The sequence below is a fragment of the Sipha flava genome, unplaced genomic scaffold (assembly GCF_003268045.1).
Source record: "Sipha flava isolate LNK unplaced genomic scaffold, YSA_version1 199_pilon_pilon, whole genome shotgun sequence".
In the NCBI taxonomy this organism is placed as follows: domain Eukaryota; kingdom Metazoa; phylum Arthropoda; class Insecta; order Hemiptera; family Aphididae; genus Sipha; species Sipha flava.
In genome coordinates, this window is record NW_020272782.1 from 540,636 (window position 1) to 559,026 (window position 18,391).

Genomic DNA, 18,391 nt, shown 5'->3' on the forward strand with positions numbered 1-18,391 from the left:
ATCTATGCGTTGGCGTCAAATGATAACTCGTGAGATATCGTGTAATGTACACATATATTATTATCTGTCCATCAATAAACATCCCGAGTAAGTATGTTTTTAACGAGACACGTTTGTGCGTCATCACGAAAGGTGATTTCATCCTATAAAGGATTGATATTGTGTAATTGTTCGCTTGGCGTGTATTTATCTAAAACATTCGGTTCAGTTAATATGTATATTAGCTTGCATTCAGGTAAAATCAGTATTTACATCATAAATAACAGTTTTCAATATCGGTACAACTGAGTGGACATGCGCGTCAGTCCCCCGAAGTACGCTGTAGAAGGATTTTGCAAATTATTTAATTTCACTATTGTTAGGTATATACTTTCTGAAAATTAATAATATTTGTCTGTCGTTAAGTGTTTGTGATCTTCTATATATTCTATATTACTCTATACAACTAAAATAACTGGGGTTTATTAGTGGTATTATTATTTTTGTGCGTATAACGTAATATGTATCTTATTATTTCTACATTAATATAATATATATGTATAGAAACAACGTGGTGATTTATAAAAACCACATATACCAATATCATATGTCATACATTATTAATGATGATTTACGAAAACAATATGATAATAATCCCTCGAGCAGAAAAGTGGATAATAAAAATCTTAAATTTTTTTTACATTTATTTCGATCATAACGTGTAACTAATACGTCTTCTATACATTTTTACTCATATCTTTAGTAGTACATTATATTTAATCGTAATGGTATGAATTACATAACTTATATAAGGGTTATATGGTTTAAATAATTTTTGTTTATTGATTGTATTTTATTTTATTAGGAATCATAATTTTGAGTAAAAGTCATTGTATAGTTTATACTACCTAGGTGTTTAAATCAAGAGTTGGAAATTTAATTTTATTCACATGTGAATATGATGCATAGAATAAGATAAGATAAGTATTCCGAAGATAAAGTAATTATAATATAAAAATGGACATCATTGTGTATTGAAACCAATTTACGTATTACAAAATAATCTTATGTAAAATATCTAAGATTTTAAGGTATTTAAAAATTATATCCCTTAATTTTAATCAAGTGAAAAATGGTCGTGTAAAGAATGATGGGGATTAAGTTTCACATTTCATAGAAAAAGAACATTTAAAGTGCTTGTATTGAATCTTTTTCCTCAACCATATCTAATTAATGAATAAAACGTTAAATCAAGGAACCGGGTGGATGATTATTCTATATAATTTTGCGAATGAAAATCGATAAAATGTTCAATTGACTGTCAGAAAAAAAAAAAATCCAAATAAAAATACGGACCCTTATCCACCATAAACTATAATGATCCTTGATTTTCATTAAGATATTGTTAACGAATCAATAAAAGCCGCATCTAAATCAAGTTTACCTCAACTAATATAAAGTATTATATAAGTATATGATGTTTGTAATTTAAAAATTCAAAAAATACTTGTTCCTTGTAATTTATTCTATAGTTAATATTTTGATAAAATTTTTCAAAGATGAATATATATATTATTGATATTTACTTGAAATCGTCGATAAAAGTTCGCCGTTTAGACCGTTTACCTATAACATGTCATTACATTTTTTTAAAATATTAATAAGTAGTTACCTAACTCTGATGTGCTCATAGAAATGTTCAATGATAGTTATTAAAAATGTATTTTCAATTAAATAGCTTATTAAATCCATAGCTCATTAAATCCACAGAGTAACGTTTTATACAACTTTTCTTAGAACTTTGATTATCATGCTTTGTAGTTTTTCAATATTAAAAAACTTTTATAATTTTTTTTTACTATAATTTCCAAAACTAAAGAGCTGCTGGATCTGTGTATATTTAACTTTTTAGTGAAAATACTAAAATAAAATGCGTAATGTGTGTGGGAAATATTAAATTTTGCTTTCACCCCAAAATTTTTCATAAAAAAATTATATAAATAGTTAATTATTTTCTATGAATGTTCAAATTTATTAAATCTATAATGACAAACCTACCAAACATATGCTGTCAAGTTATTCATTAATGTTAATCCGCACATGGACCTTACAATCATTATTTTAATTTTACTTTTTGTGTAAAAATTAATGTTAACTATCGTTTTCTCAACAAAATTTTGATCGTTCTTAATGAAATCGAATTCCATTTAATCACCATTATACTCAAATAATGTATTATTATTATTATTATTATTATTTTTTGCAGAGACGATTGATTATAACTTTTTTGTATTAAATTTTTTTTCTAAATAAACTTTAATTAAAAAATAAATAGGTACCTAAGAATAAAATAACTAATTAGTACAAACTGCAAAATAATTGCTATGGTATTATAGTTTTTCATATAATTCGTAAACATATTTTGTTGGGTACTTACGTGTCAATTGTTGTTCAGTACTTGAAGTTTGTATAGTAAATATGTCTATATAATAATATTATCATAACATATTTTATTTTCATACACAATTTTCTACGATTTCAGTTTTCAACTATGTACATCATGATTATTAATGTAAAGTGTCAACATGGTTAACGTCAATTTCATAATTTATGTGTACCGGTGAGAGAAAATATTGAAAATTTTTTACCATGGAGTTTTAATTATAATTTTGTATTGACAAAGCATTTCAAACGGTTTCATTTTTAATATAAAATAACAATTCAAAGCAAAGGAAAATTAAAAACTGAACCTTTTTTTCAAAAAGGTTTTAAGTCCTTATTTTATTGTTTATATAATTTAAAATAATTTATCACTAATTTACGAGAATATCACTTCAAACTTTTACACTGTATCTACCTAATAATTTTTTGAGTGTTAAAATAATTTGTTGCAACGATAATTTACGAAGTTATGCACTTGTTTTTGTTTTTCGTATTCTTTTACCTACCTAATTATTTTCTAGTTTGTCAGCGAATCTTGTTTGATAATTAATAACACTATTTAAAATGAAAAATTGGATGTCCAGTTTATATATTATGAGACGAAACGATAGTTCTTATAACGATAAGAACATCGATGGGGAAAATACTGGTGATATTGCCCCTTCGTATAATCTTCCTTGGTAAAAGATAATAATACTAATAATAAAATAATAATAATACATTAAAATGGCGAATACGTTAACTCACTAATGACAGAAAACAATAGTAGGTTTAAGTTTCTTATCGTATTTTATTATTATTATTGGTTTTTATCTTCAACGTATTCAAATAACAGTTAGACACACCCCACTGTATTTTTATCAGTATAATTGTTTTTTAAACCATAAAAACCATTCGAGTGTAATTTATCTACACGAAAAACCAATGAATATGAATTATAATATTATGTATATTGAACTGAAATATGTAAATATATATATATAGATTATTTATAATACTACTTATTTAAATACATCAATGATCTTCATTCTCTAGTCTATAATTTATAATAGTTTAAAAAATACTCATACTTGGCTTAAAAAAAATGTATGGAAACTAGCAAATCAATGATTCATCATATTGAATCATCATAGTTATTTGATTATTGACATAGTATCACATATAATACAAATATAATTATGTATAGCATATTGTATATTTTAGATGTACATTATTTATAACTTTAAATCTTTTAATATACGTAGTGTTTATAATCTCAATATATTATAAATTATTGAAAAATATACATTAGAATTATTTAACAAATTAAATTTTAAGATCAATAGGATCAATGTAGATCCCCCTAATTATGCCACTGATTGTCATGTGATGATGTACAAAATAAAATAATTGCCAATTAAGTGTATAATACAGTAAAAATTAATACATTTATACAATTTGTATTTCCTTCTAGATAGTCTAGTTTTTTTATCCCAAACTATTGATATATTTTATTTTCATTTCTGTTTTACATTTTGTGTAATAAACTGTTTTCCTTTATTATTTATCTTGAAATTAAATTAAAAAAAGCATATGATTATTTTTAAAAAAAGTTTGTGAGTTAGTAAATCGGTTATGATCATTTTCATAGAGAATGACTTTAAATGTGTGTCGCTCGCCAAAGCCATCATTTGGATGATAATTTTTTTGAAAAATAACAGAAAAAACCTTATATAATATACTTTCCATTAATTACATTTTTTTTTCATACCTTGACCATTTATTTTTTATTCATCTCAGAAATGTGAGAGTTCATTATGTTGTACCCTGTATGTAAAAATAGCTTTACACTAACAAAAGTCAATGATCAAAAAAAAAATTTGGTTTAAAAATAGAGTTTATTTTAAATATTATTTTTTGTTTTATCCACATATATTATGAAAAAATATAGTACAGGATTATCAAATCTACAGGAAAGTAGAAGACATTATTATACGATCTGATTTCGTAATTATAACATATTATTTTAATTTAATTCTGCTTGACAGTACTATATTCGAATTACTCTTAGCTCGGATTACACTTAAACACTAGTTATAAAATAATAGAGATCCCGTTCTTAAACATTGAATTCAGTATGAAAATGTTGCTTTTGGAAAAAAGACAATCCTATAGTTTTAAATTACGAAATATTGTATTAATATAATTTTTCTCAACACAGATAATTAGAATAACTGTATACTTGTACACATTAATTATGTATTAATTGATTGTATTCTGACATTCTGTGATAAATTGTATACCGTATACCTTACCAATTTAAAATTAATTTCAACTTTATATTATTATAAACAGCCTTTATTCAGCAATTTTCTGGAAATAAATTTTCATTTGTTATTTATGTTTAAAATATGATTTAGTAAAGTTTAAATAAAAAAAAAAGAATAGTGATTATCATTACATCATATTTAAGTTTATACTAAAAATTAATTATATGAAACAAGAATCCGCAAGAATTTATTAATTGTTAACTAATATCAAATCTGGAATACCACTAAAATACTCGTATTTACAATGACCAAGGTATTTATTTTGTTATGTTGGATTTAAAAATGATTTACTGGGCAATTTTGTTTAATTTAGAAAAATACCGTTGTGTCAATAATTAATAGTTTAATCTAATAAATATTTCCATTAAAATAAATATTTCAAATACCGAAAATTTTTATGTTTATATTAAGTCATAAGAATTTAATCAATTTATAAGTTTCTTATAAGTTTTTAACATTTACTTTAGAACAAGTGTAAAGAATACATCTGAAGATTAAGTTATAACAGGGTAAACAGAATAAAAATAAATCGTATAAGAATAAATTGTGTTAAAATTTGAAGAATAGTGCTTATATATAAAATTTTTTTTGATTAATTGCATTTATTTTTTGTTTATTTTTATTAAATCACATTTAAATATATTTTTAAAACTAGTGCGTTTTTGACTCAAATAGTTATAGGATCTTCTTAAAACTTGTGTATGTATGAGTATATTTGTGTATGCATTTTTGTTTATTTTGTAGTTGATATAGTTTGATTTAGTTATATATAGTTTTATATAGTTATATTTGATATAGTTTTTATGTAGAAAAAAATTTAAAAAAATGCATTCAATACATTTACATCTAACTTGTATTTAATAAATTGAGAAAAAGTAAAAAAAAAAATAGAAAATTTGTTTAGGTGATTATTTTTACATGTATTTTAAAAATGCTTCGTAATTACTTTACTATTACTTTAAGTTTTTTATTATGATACTGAAATATCTTATTTTTATTTCATATTATCATGTATTCACAGTAGTGTTTTGGCAAAAAAAACTAGAGGGTATACGCGTATTTAAGGATTTATGACAAAGATTATTGTGTATTCATTAGGATCAAAACTTATCAGATTTTATCAATGAAAAAGACGCTCGCTTCGCTCGCGAGTATTCAAGTCTTTTCTGGATCTCATGTTTACAAGTATAAGCTTTAATATAAAAAAAAAAAAAAAAAAATGTGTATTAATTTTATCCCATATTATTTTTTGATTTATCTAAGTATTTAAAGTTTTTATAGAAAATTCAATAATTGCCCGATTTTAAAGGCAAAAAATATAAATATAATTGTAAAATAAAAGCATAATCATGTAATAGTCAAATAGGTAACTACAAAACTTATAAAATATATACAATTAACTTAAACAAAACCTATATATGATGAAAAAGAATAAATGACAACGGTTAAAATTGATTATAGTTTATCAGCAATGTATCAACATTGATCACGGATAACAATAAATTGAAGATTACAAATGTTTATATGGAACACCAGCGCATTCCGTTATTAGGAATCGGATTATCGGAAACTAAATGCGCAGACCGTACGTAAAGTATTTCCAACGCCAAATATTGATGAACACCTAGAGATCCTATACGGTGCAAAAATGTTTACCACGCTGGACTTAGCTTCAGGATATCTGCAAGTACCACTGTCTGAATCAGTGAAAGAAAAGACAGCATTCATAACCCCAAATGAATCCGGCCAGTTTGAAAGAATGGTTTTTGGTTTAATTAATGCACTGTATGAATTCTCACGCCTCATGCAACGAATATTACATCCACTCAAGAATAAAGTAGCAATGTGGTATCTAAATATTTTGGTCCCTTCTACGTCGTTTGATGACATGATAAAGCGTCTGAGACAAGTATTAGATGCGCTGAAGTCAGCTAATTTGACCCTAAAATTGAGTAAGTGTTATTTTGAATTTCCTGAGCTGGCATACCTTGGATTTATGTTATCGGCCGACGGAGTACATCCGGGTGAACAGAAGATGGTAGCTGTACAGCACTTTCCAAGGCCACAAAACAAACAGGAAGTACGAAGATTTTTGGGTTTATGCGGATTCTTCAGAAGGTTTATCACACATTATGCGCAACTGGTACGACCAATCAGTGAGTTACTGAAAGAGAAGGTAGCGTTTACTTGGACAACATCACAAGAGACTTAATTTCAAACTCTGAAGAAGAAACTGGTTAGTAAACCTATATTGCAACTATACAATCCGACAGCTCACACCGAATTACATTGCGATGCCAGTAGTGTCGGGATAAGTGGTATGTTACTTCAACGTGGTGACGACGGACACTTACATCTAGTACACGCTGTATCGAAGAAAAACACATTGGCGGAGGAAAACTACCACTCTAGCAGACTGGAACTAATGGCAATAGTTTGGAGCATGACTAGGTTACGTCAATATCTTATAGGTATAAAGTTTATAGTTATGACCGACTGTCAAGCAATAGTGCATCTAAATACCCAAAAGACCGTTCAACCCCAAATCGCAAGATGGGCAACCCTTTTGAGTGAATTTGATTTTGAAATTAAACACCGTCCAGGGACCAAGATGGAACACATTGACGCGTTAAGTCGAGCGCCGATCAACCCTTCAGAGGACACTGAAGTGGAGGTGCTGGATAAACGGTTAGAGGTGCTTATTACTATGAGTGAAGAAGAACAGGTTCTGGCGATGCAACGGACTGATGCCGCCCTGAAACACATCGTGGAGATCTTAAGTTGGGAGGATTTAAGTCGTACACAATCGGAAGCTGAATTAGTCAAGGACTATTGTCTAGAGAAAGGATTACTGTATAAAAGGGTGGCTGTTGATGTAAACACCAGAAAGTTGTGGTTAGTACCAAACTCCATGCGAAAGAGTATCGTGGTGCGGTTCCATGACCTAGCTGGACATTTCTCTGTGGAACGTACTGTTCTCAAGATACGAGAAAAATACTACTTTCCACGGATGCGGCGTTATGTACGTATACACATAAAGTGCTGCCCCGAATATATTTTAACGAAGGTACCACGGGGAAAACAATCGGGAGAACTGAATCCGATCGAGCCTGGAAAGCGCCCCTTTGAAACAGTTAATTTGGACCATGTATGCCCTTTTGTCAAGTCAACGAAAGGAAACAGGTATATCCTAGTGTTAATTGATAATCTTACTAAATTTGTAAAATTGTACCCAGTTAGAAGTTGCGGCACAATAGTTTACGACAGCTCATTCTAACATATGGTTCGCCTAAACGGTTTATCAGCGACCGAGGGACGGCGTTCACATCTAGGGCGTTTGGGAACTTCTGCTCTCAACATGGGATCAAACACATCCTAAACTCGGTGCGACACCCGCAATCTAACGGACAGGTGGAGAGGGTCAATAGTACCCTGATACCAGTCTAGCTGGCTAACATGGAATGTGACAATAAATGGGATAAACTTATATTGGAGGCTGAATGTCAGTTAAATAGCGCGTATAATAAAACACTTGGGGATACACCCTTTCATGTACTATTTGGTTATCGACTAAGTTTTAAGGATAGCACACTACATCATTTGATTGCAGAGGATATATGGGATGACACTGAAGGACTCCAAAACAACATTCGTGAGAAGATTACTGTAGAACAACAGCAATGGAAGGAGAGATATGACAGTAGATATGCTAAATCAGTATACATATATATTGTATATATATACAATGTAGGTGACTTGGTTTTTATAAGAAAATCACCAGATGTAACCGGAGATTCCACCAAGTTGCAGTCAAAATACCGTGGACCTTTGGTAGTCACAGAAGTGGCATTCAAAGATGTTTACCGAGTTGCAGGACTGAAGGCTGAAAATGGCAGACGGTATTCCACCACAGTACATGTATCACACATAAAGGGTTATCATCTACCCGAAACGATGACGAAGCGGAAGAGACAACAACAGAAGACCAGGAAGAAGAACGATCACCGATGGAAGAACTTGAGAGAAAGGAAACTATCACGGAAATGGACCATGATTCTGGAGAACCGAGACAACCAGCAAGGAACTGTAAACCACCAGTGTGGCATGGTAGCTACAATATAAAGCAATGAGATAGTTGATAGACTTGTTATTAAATTAATTATTTTAATTTGTTATTTATGTATAAAAAAAAAAAAATAATGTTTATATAATTATTAAAATTTGAAAGGATTTAAATTGTAAGCGTGAATGTGAGTGAGGACACTCATGGGTCAGGAAGACCGAATGTTATAAAAAAAAGGGGGAAAAGGGAGGAAGAGGATAATATTGTAAACGTGCTGGCACTGTTGCCTTTGCGATGGGAGTACGGTCGGGAGTGACGGAAAGAGAGAGAGTATAGTTCGCGGATGACCGTTGAGCGAAGAGTGCGTTATCGTTATATGTATGTCGTTTTGGTGATCTAAGTTTATATGTATATTCTACTGAATAAATATTTATTAATTGTTTATATTATACTAAGAGTTAATTCTTGTACATTTTCTTTGTGTAAAGATAGAATATCATATATTATATAACACGTTATTTTGTTCACTCGTAAAAACCTATGTAATATGCGAACGTTCATTAGTTTCATGTAGTTATATTACACTACTAAGGTTAATATCACGGGACACAGTGTTACCTATTCCATGGTACTAAGCAATATATACAAAGGATCAATACTTTTATCAAAATGTAACGACAAAGTACTTTTAAATTTAATGCAAACTCCAAAACTGTTTGAATTTAGAATTTTTTTTTTTGTCAATCGTTATTATAATTTACATAGCTATACCATGTTTAATTATTACAACAAAAAAACGTAAACGCTATTGGGATAAATAAAAAAAAAACAATAATTTATTATTTTTTCAAATTGTAAACAATTTTAAATAAATATTAATTATTACAATATGTTTGCCTTTAAGCACATTTTAATATTACATAGTATAAATTATTCATTTTTTCTTGAAAATGTCTGTCTTTAATAATTATTTTCTTGTTTAAATTTGTAAAAATAAAAATGTTGTTTTTTGTTCCACAATTGTTTCATTACAATTTTTATGTAAACAAGAAAAAAAACATTCATTAGTGCATAGTATATTATATTATATTTATAATATATTGTCATTATTGTAGATTTATAGGAATATTAAATATTACTAAAAAAATAGATATTTGAATGGTATTTATTAAAAAAAATAAAATAAAGTTACTTATACAATTTTTTTCTACTCGTTTATATTATTTTATTCAGAATTTTATTAGGTAAAATTCAACAACGAAATTATTATGTACCTACCATATTAACTTTTCTTGTTACTTTTTCTATTGATTTTATCATACTCTGTGTTTCTGTTATATTTTTGTCAGTAAAATGAAAGTGTTTATCAAAGTAAAATGAATAACTAAAAAGTCGTCCTTCATTGGGTATTATATTTAATCAAATATGTTTTCTTTCTATCTTATTTAAATCATATTTATTTCATTGCATTCTTTATTTAAGTACATACAATTGTTAATTTTGTTTAAATAATTTATTTTCTATTATTAATCAAATGTGAAATTATTATTCTAATTGCATTTCATTTATTATTTATATGGCGGATAATCAAGTACATAATTTATAACGTTTTCCACCATCGTTTTTATGATAAAAATATTATGATTTATTTAGTTTAACTTTTTTGGTACGGAGATAAAATTTAATTCAATGTATGACATTTTGACATTTCATATTTTCAATTATTTTATACTTTTTTCACGATTTCCTAATTATTAGCTATTAGTTTTTATACTTAAAATGAAAGACGAATACGTTCCACTACAAAAATAAAGAATAATGTAGTAATTGCATTGATTTATACTTAGACGAATAATGATTGTAAAATAAATAAAGTGAATATATATATTAATATTAATTCAATAAATAAATTAATTAAGTGCCAAAGTATACATTCTTTATCCCTCAGAGACGTATTTCCGACCCAAATAATTACCCCCAGGTAGTTAAATTCACTACATGTATACATTTTTTTGTCTATAACTGTTAAGCAGCCACCACCAAATTACACATTTCATATAAGTACTTGTAGCTTGGAATACTAAAACAATAGTTCATATCACTTATTATAATTTTTTCGAGAATTAATCCATTCATGTATAAGTATAAGATATTGTTAAAACTGTTATCAACATTTAAGATTTATATATTATAACATTTACACTATGGATATTTATTAAACATGTATTTTTTAACATATTCAATTTGATTATTTTTAATATATATTATATAACTTTTATAAATTTTAATTATATGTTTTTAATCAATATTCATTTATGTTAAAATGTACTTAAAATAAAAATGACTAAAGTTTTATTTATAGATTTATAAGCATTTAAAAGTCACTTTAGTGAATGATGGATCATAGATAGGAATAATAAATTATATTAGGTGTATATTGAAAAAATTCAAAAATAAATTCTACATTTTATATTTAAAGTTAAACATTTAAATTATTTTCTTATTATAAGATTTTGTAGGAACCATAAATATTATAATATAAATAAATAATAATAGTTTTAGGAATCGAATCATAGTTATTACATTTTTTTTTTAATAATTGTTGGTATACGTTCTAGAATATATTTATTGTAAAACATAATATTTAGTGTATTTTCTAACAGTATTTGTATACTTAAATTTTCATTTTTTTAAATATTTACCAAATATTTAATGACATAGTCGAAATTAATTTTCCTAAGGCAAGTTACATAATTCAATCTCATTAAAATCGACATAAGAATTAGCTTCGAAGTCTAAGCAAATTATCCTGTTTTGATTAAAAATTTCCTCTTGAATATATTATTACAGTGATTTTTTCTTAACGCCTACCACAAGCTTATAGATAACACAGGTATACTTTTAATCAACGTTTGTTTATACTTTTAAATGTAAATTAAAATAAACTTTGCAATTGTGTATAGAAGGGTCGAGAAAAAATATTAATTTAAATCGTTTTTGAATAATGACATCACAATGTGGCTAATTTGCATTTTTATGAAATTGAATTAAATTGAAAATATTTAATTAGGAATTAATAAAATTAAGTTATACATTCGGTTCCGAATTAAGTACAAATGACTATGATGGTTATTTTATAGTCTATCTTGATACTAAATATACTTTTTGATACCATTAAGATTCTCCTAAATGTCTATTTTTATCGTTGTGTAATTCGAAAATTTAATATTGCAAGTTGCACTTAAAAAATATATATGCTTTGTTAGATTATATAAAAACTTTTAAATAGTAAATTATAATACATTAAAACAGTGATTAATTTATTTGTTTTATTTCAGATATTGATAAAATATAAACAATTTTCCAAACCAAAATCGTAAGTACATATATTCTTTTTTTTTATAATGTAAATTTCAATGATTTGAGATTATATATTTTAATTAGCTCATTAATTAAAAATTACTTGATTTATGTTCATTACATTGATAATTCTCTGAAAATTTAGTATGATATTTCATTAGATTTCGAAATAATTACTTCAAGACAATTTTTTTAGAACATCTAGAAATCCATGATATGCTATAAAATAATAATAATGGTAATAAATGACCCATGATTTTTCGGTAATCTCACATACTGTGAATTGATCTTATTTAAAATAAATGGGTTATACTAAAAAAAATATAAATCATTATTAGACTAAATTACTGAAAACTATACTTACTTGATTAAATGCAAATAAATAACATGTTTTGTTTAAAAATATGTATTTTTTGCTCGAAGATATTGTTACTAAATTAAATATTATTTGCATTAAATGATACATTTTTGTAGAATTAATAATTCATAAACAATAAAATTCAATATTTCAGAATTATATTTCGTTTTACGAGTATATTAGTTCTTGAGATAATCTTCAATGTTCTAGTAATAACAAAATTCGTTAAAAGTATGCGTTCTAAGAAAATGTTGACCATATTTTTTGAAAAGGAAGTACAATCTAGAAGAGAATTTATTATATTTTTGAAGAAATAAATACCTTTTATCGCGTAAAGTTATACCTCTGTTGGAGGTTAGCACGTTTGTGTATTGATGAAATTTAGTTCAAAGTGTGTATAAAACGGTATTTATTAGATACTCCGGTTGTTTGGTCACAGTTATATTTAAAATATATAATTATAAATTCAGATCGTTATACATTTTTGTTGGTGAATTCAGATAAAAAAAACATTTCGTTATTTATGTTCATTTTGTTTATATTTTCTGAACTTTGTAATGGTAAATTTATGCTTCCGGGAATTTCTTAGGTTTCTGATGGGAAGTTTTCATCTATTTGATTGTTTGTTCGAAAAAAAAAACCAAAATGTTGGGTCGTCGAATTTAAATTCATAACACACCTTTAAAAACTACCTTAGATATATAAGTATTATTTCTTCCAACTCCCGACAAACATTTTTTTACATTATGCTTACTTGCAAATATTGTGTACTCACGATGCATTCAATTATTCATTTTTATTCATGCATTGAAATTCAAGTGCTGTATGCACCGAATAAAACAACATCTATTATGCTATCTATTATAACATTTATTATGGTCAAGAATTTTATTAAATTTTATTTTTATTTATTTTTATTATTCTAATCCCTAAATATTTGCGGAAACACCAATTATAATTCCAGGTATGTTTATAAACATAAATGGTTTCATGACTATAGTAACCGTTAAGGTATTGGTATAAGGAATATATTCCTACACCCACACACACGCATGCTATGTGTAACGATTGACGCGATATCGGACTATTTCCTGTGTCATGGTTCATAGTATCATGTTCATGTGTGCACGAGTGTAGACGCAATAATAAAAAGTGTCAATCTATGTGCAAATTGTTGCTCGATGTTAATTAAGGTTATCGTTGTCTAATTCTTCGTATTCATTACGTTTTGTGTTCGAATCATCGTACGTTTTTAATATGACTATGATGCTTTTTTAATGCGACATGAAAAAACCGTCCTGCCGTTTATAGGAATATATTTGAATAATAAAAAGTGTTTTATTTATTCATGGGAGGCGCGATTAAATTTTTTTTTGTTCTGGGGATACGTGACCCAAAAAAGTTTTGGAATCGCTGCTATACAGGAAATAAATACATAACATAAACCACAAATGCTTGTCCATATTATAATATACTTATGTATCAAATACGCACGTAGAATAAAGTGTAATAAAATCTATGCAATTGCTACCAATTATATAATTATATACTGGATACTCGTCACTGATACCAACACATTTTGTAAAACAATAATTGATTTGGTGTGAGTGGATATGTACTTTTTTTAGCTTCTATTTTTATAACAGCAGAGTAAACTCTTCCCAATTTTTAGATTTTCATTATCCCCCAATGTAAATCCAAATAACGGTGCGAATGTATAATACAGCTGAGCAACAATTCGTCGAAATCGCGTTCGTACATCTGTTTCGACTTTCGATTTATTGTTATTGGCTAACAACAGTTTTTAAACATCAATAGTTATGACATTAACTAGCTATGTTTGCCAAACTATATATTTCTTACGTATTATCTCTATGATTCAAACAAAATTCCAATAAAACCGGCAAGATTGTTTCTTGCAAATTGTAACAAATTAAATATCAAAAAATAAATTAATTAATGGGTATTGTGCATTTGAAAATTTTCATTTAGTTACAAATGGTTTTATCATTCTTTGACTATTTGAGGTTTTGTTTTATAATAAGTATATGTTATATGCACCTCTATCTTATCTGTCAGTGTGTCAATGTGTGAACCGTACATAGATTATTGTATTCGCGTTAGTAGAATTTCAACTCCTAAGATTGTAATTTAATTACCAATTTAAACTCTATCATTACTGAGAATTAGTGTTCCACACTAATATGATATTCTTAAATGTACCTATGCCAATGATTATAAAATTTAAAGTCTTTATATCATGAAACTCGACCAATGACGTATAATAATTGTATCAAAATGAATCGCAAATGCATTATACTTATATGGATTTTTGATAATTCTTGAATTTATTAAGTAAACCAATTTTCTCATAAGTAAAGCTATTTATAGATTATGTGTCCGACTCGCGTTTTATGTACCTACATTATGTACACATGCTTATTACAATAGTTTTACTTTCGATTTATTAATGAATAAGTAAAAAGATAATGTTTTCCTAACATTCATCTTGTTTTCTGTGCATAATATAATATACAGCCAACAAATCCATTTCTTGACTCACGTACGTGTGACAGAATTGGAATAATTTCGTAATCCCGTGAAACGTACTCTCCGAAATCAGAGTGACTTACTCTTGTCACGATCCATCAAACGCGAATTCATGACATCCAATTGACGGTTTATGGTTTGTGAACCGGACACTGTATATGTATAGACTTCCTGTATATAAGTATTTTAACGATAATATCACGTGTCGATGTTTATGTGTTTATAGTATCCTGTAGAATTCTATACCTCTCACATGATTTAGACTATTTATATTATTATTACAAGATTTTACCGCGTCGCTAACAGCGATAGATACAGTAATACATTATGTACCTATATGCGAATTATTAGTCATACTTTTTTAGTTCATAGAGATGTTTAAGATGCGGAATGTATTATAAAGTCATTAGATTTTAATAAACGTGATGAATACAATTGTGTAGATTTGCCACTATGTTGCACGTTGGGAATTATTTCCCATCGGTATCCCGTAAAATCACGTGTCTTAGTTCGTTTATGTTGATACTTATTTTTGGTGGGTTGTAATCTTATACCTGTCATGATAAAATGTTTGAAATACTCGAAATGAGCTTGTAACAATACTGACAGCGCATCTAATATTTCACGTCAGCTTGGCTAAAATGTTATAGTCACACGTTTTTTCTTCGTGTACTGCAGCTGGATTTTTTTATTTTTATTAAAAACGTATTCCATTGTGATAAGAAAAATATATTTATTTTTAAATTTACTAAACGTTATTTTTAAAAATAAATAGTTGTTTTTCCATCATCTTTACTTTGCATATTTTTTATGACGATTATTAAAATCTCCGCTTTTTATTTTATATTTAGTTTTAATTGTAATTAAGTACCCTAAGGTTTTTTTTTAATTAAATTATTTTGGATAATGCATTTTAGTTTTGAACCAAATAGAAAAGAAATATTATCATTAAGCCGACTTGAATTACCTTAAAAACCTCGTCATTTTAATTAAATCACTTATAAAGGATTCTAATGAGAATATTTATTCATATGTTTATTTATAGACATCTTAATAACCAATGAAATAAAAACAGAGTATTGCATAAGTTTTTTGCACATACACTTCCTAAAAAATAGTATAGATAATAGTAGTATAAGTAGTAGTATAATAATATATATTAAATAACGAGGAGAAGGGTTAATGTTTTTTGTTGGAGTACTAAGCGAAAATACCCATAACTATTATTTTATGCGGGCCAAATTAATTTTGATATATACTTTTGAAAAGATCCAACCATTCATTTTATATCTAACCTATGAGAAGCTATTCATTCATCTACCAAAACAAAAGTTCCTTACCCATATTTCTTTCTATCTCAAATAACAGTAATCTCTAAAATCCATGTATATATATAACATAAAGAACAAAAACCAAATAAAGATATCGATTTTATAACTAATTTGTCACTTTAGGGTTGATTTTAGTTTAAAAACATGGCAGAGTAATACATTTGGAAAGAGTTTACTAAACTTGATAGTTTATTATTAAAAGAATAACCTAACCTATTTACGCTATTCCAACAAATATAAGTAATTTTTTGCTATAAAATAGATCATTATTCGAAAATATAAATAATTTATGAATAAATACTAGGGCCCAGTTAAATTAATTATTGTATTAACCGGTGTAAAATTATATTTTTAATTTAAAAATATTTGAAATAATTTATATGCTGTATAACTTTCAAAAAAAAATATAAAATACTATTAAAAATAAATAAAAAATATAAGTTGTATTTTAATCACAGTTATTAAAACGAATTGTATTTTTCTAAATTATTATTATTGATTACCTATTAACCTTTTTTACTTGATTAACCCTGTGAACCGTGGGCAGTGTTATTACTGTTATATGTGGCTTCACGTTGTTAATTGAAAACGTATTTATTTTTAATACAATTGGTATGCATTGGGGATGGGACATGCACCACCTATTTGACTTTTTTCGTGGTTTTTTCATGGTTTCATGATTATATTAAAAATATAGTGTGTAATGCAACAAATAATTTATGTAGTTGGTCGAGTCGAAGAATGTTCAGTAGATCAGTGCAACGACAGATATCACGGCATTGGTGACTTGCTACTCAAAGGTCGTTACAATAGACCGACGAAGTTACAGACGATATATGGAGGATGTATTCTTACAAGTGTGTGATGCGTGATTCATTTCAATGAACACATATGGATTATATGCAAGGTTAGAAAATAATCTGGTCACTTTATGTAGTAAGTGATACAGCAGAGCGTGGAATAAAATTTATGACAGAGTTCAATGATAAAATAACAAAAAATGAAGTTCAAAAATAATTTTTATTTAAATATATAATTAATATTTTAATTGATTTAGATATGTTTTTATACAATACAAGCCTATCGTCGTAAATACCCATAACATAAGAGAGTAAAATTAAAAAACCACCTACGACTAATAGTATATTATAGAGATCTTAAAACACGTGTCACGAATTCACGTGTACACGTGAAATACGTGTTTATCCAAGTATAAATCCATTTTTATAATGATAAAAATTAGTAATTTTATGTTATACACTTGAAGTTTTAATAAAATATTATTAGTACAGTATTAAGTTAAGGATATACGTTTTTATTTTGAATTTTACACGTGACACGTGACCCGTGAATTCCGTGAATTCACGTGTATTAAGAGCTCTAGTATATTACAAAAAAAAAAAAATTGTTGCACTATATTAGTGTAATAAATAATATTGACCGTCGAAATTTGTACATATTTAGCATGATAATGCATATATTTTACCAGTGGCGAAGCACGAGTATTTAAGTTGGGGAGACATTAAAATAAAACGTTACAGCCCACCTCCATTTATAACTTTATATGTATTTATGATAAAAGGGACACGGTCTTTTATTTTTTATTTCATATTTTTTTTTCGTATGAGTAGTTTACTACTTACCATCATTCAACATTTCATTAATTAAATCATCAGGCATAGTGGTGAATGACAATAGTACAATATTTTTATATTAAGATGCGAATATCACACCCGAAATAAATAAATCGTAAAATAAAAACCAACCAATAACTACGATAACGCATCAACGCGAAAAGCAATGACGATTACAATAATATGTATTAAAATGAAATAATAAATACGAACGCGAGACATGTCTTATAGCGCAATGATAATCCCCAATCAATAACCTATCCCCCCTGAACACCGCGCCTTGAAAAACGAGACGCTGCATCGCGTCGTCTCATAATATTAATTTTTATATCTGTATTTGTATGTTTATAGAATTAACCAATACG

The 18,391-nt window shown here is 27.1% G+C and overlaps 1 protein-coding gene across 2 annotated transcripts in view; it reads left to right on the forward strand.

Moving 5' to 3' along the window:
* The window catches only part of LOC112681910 (adenylate cyclase type 5), a 223,621-nt gene that overhangs the window by 17,210 nt on the left and 188,020 nt on the right, over positions 1-18,391 (forward strand). The window contains exon 2 of one of the 2 annotated variants that reach the window (XM_025552266.1): positions 12,132-12,169. The gene's annotated coding sequence lies outside the window, so the exon portion shown is untranslated. Of the gene's footprint in view, positions 1-12,131; positions 12,170-17,280; positions 17,300-18,391 lie in introns of those variants that run through there. The other variant, XM_025552268.1, reaches the window with a different exon arrangement.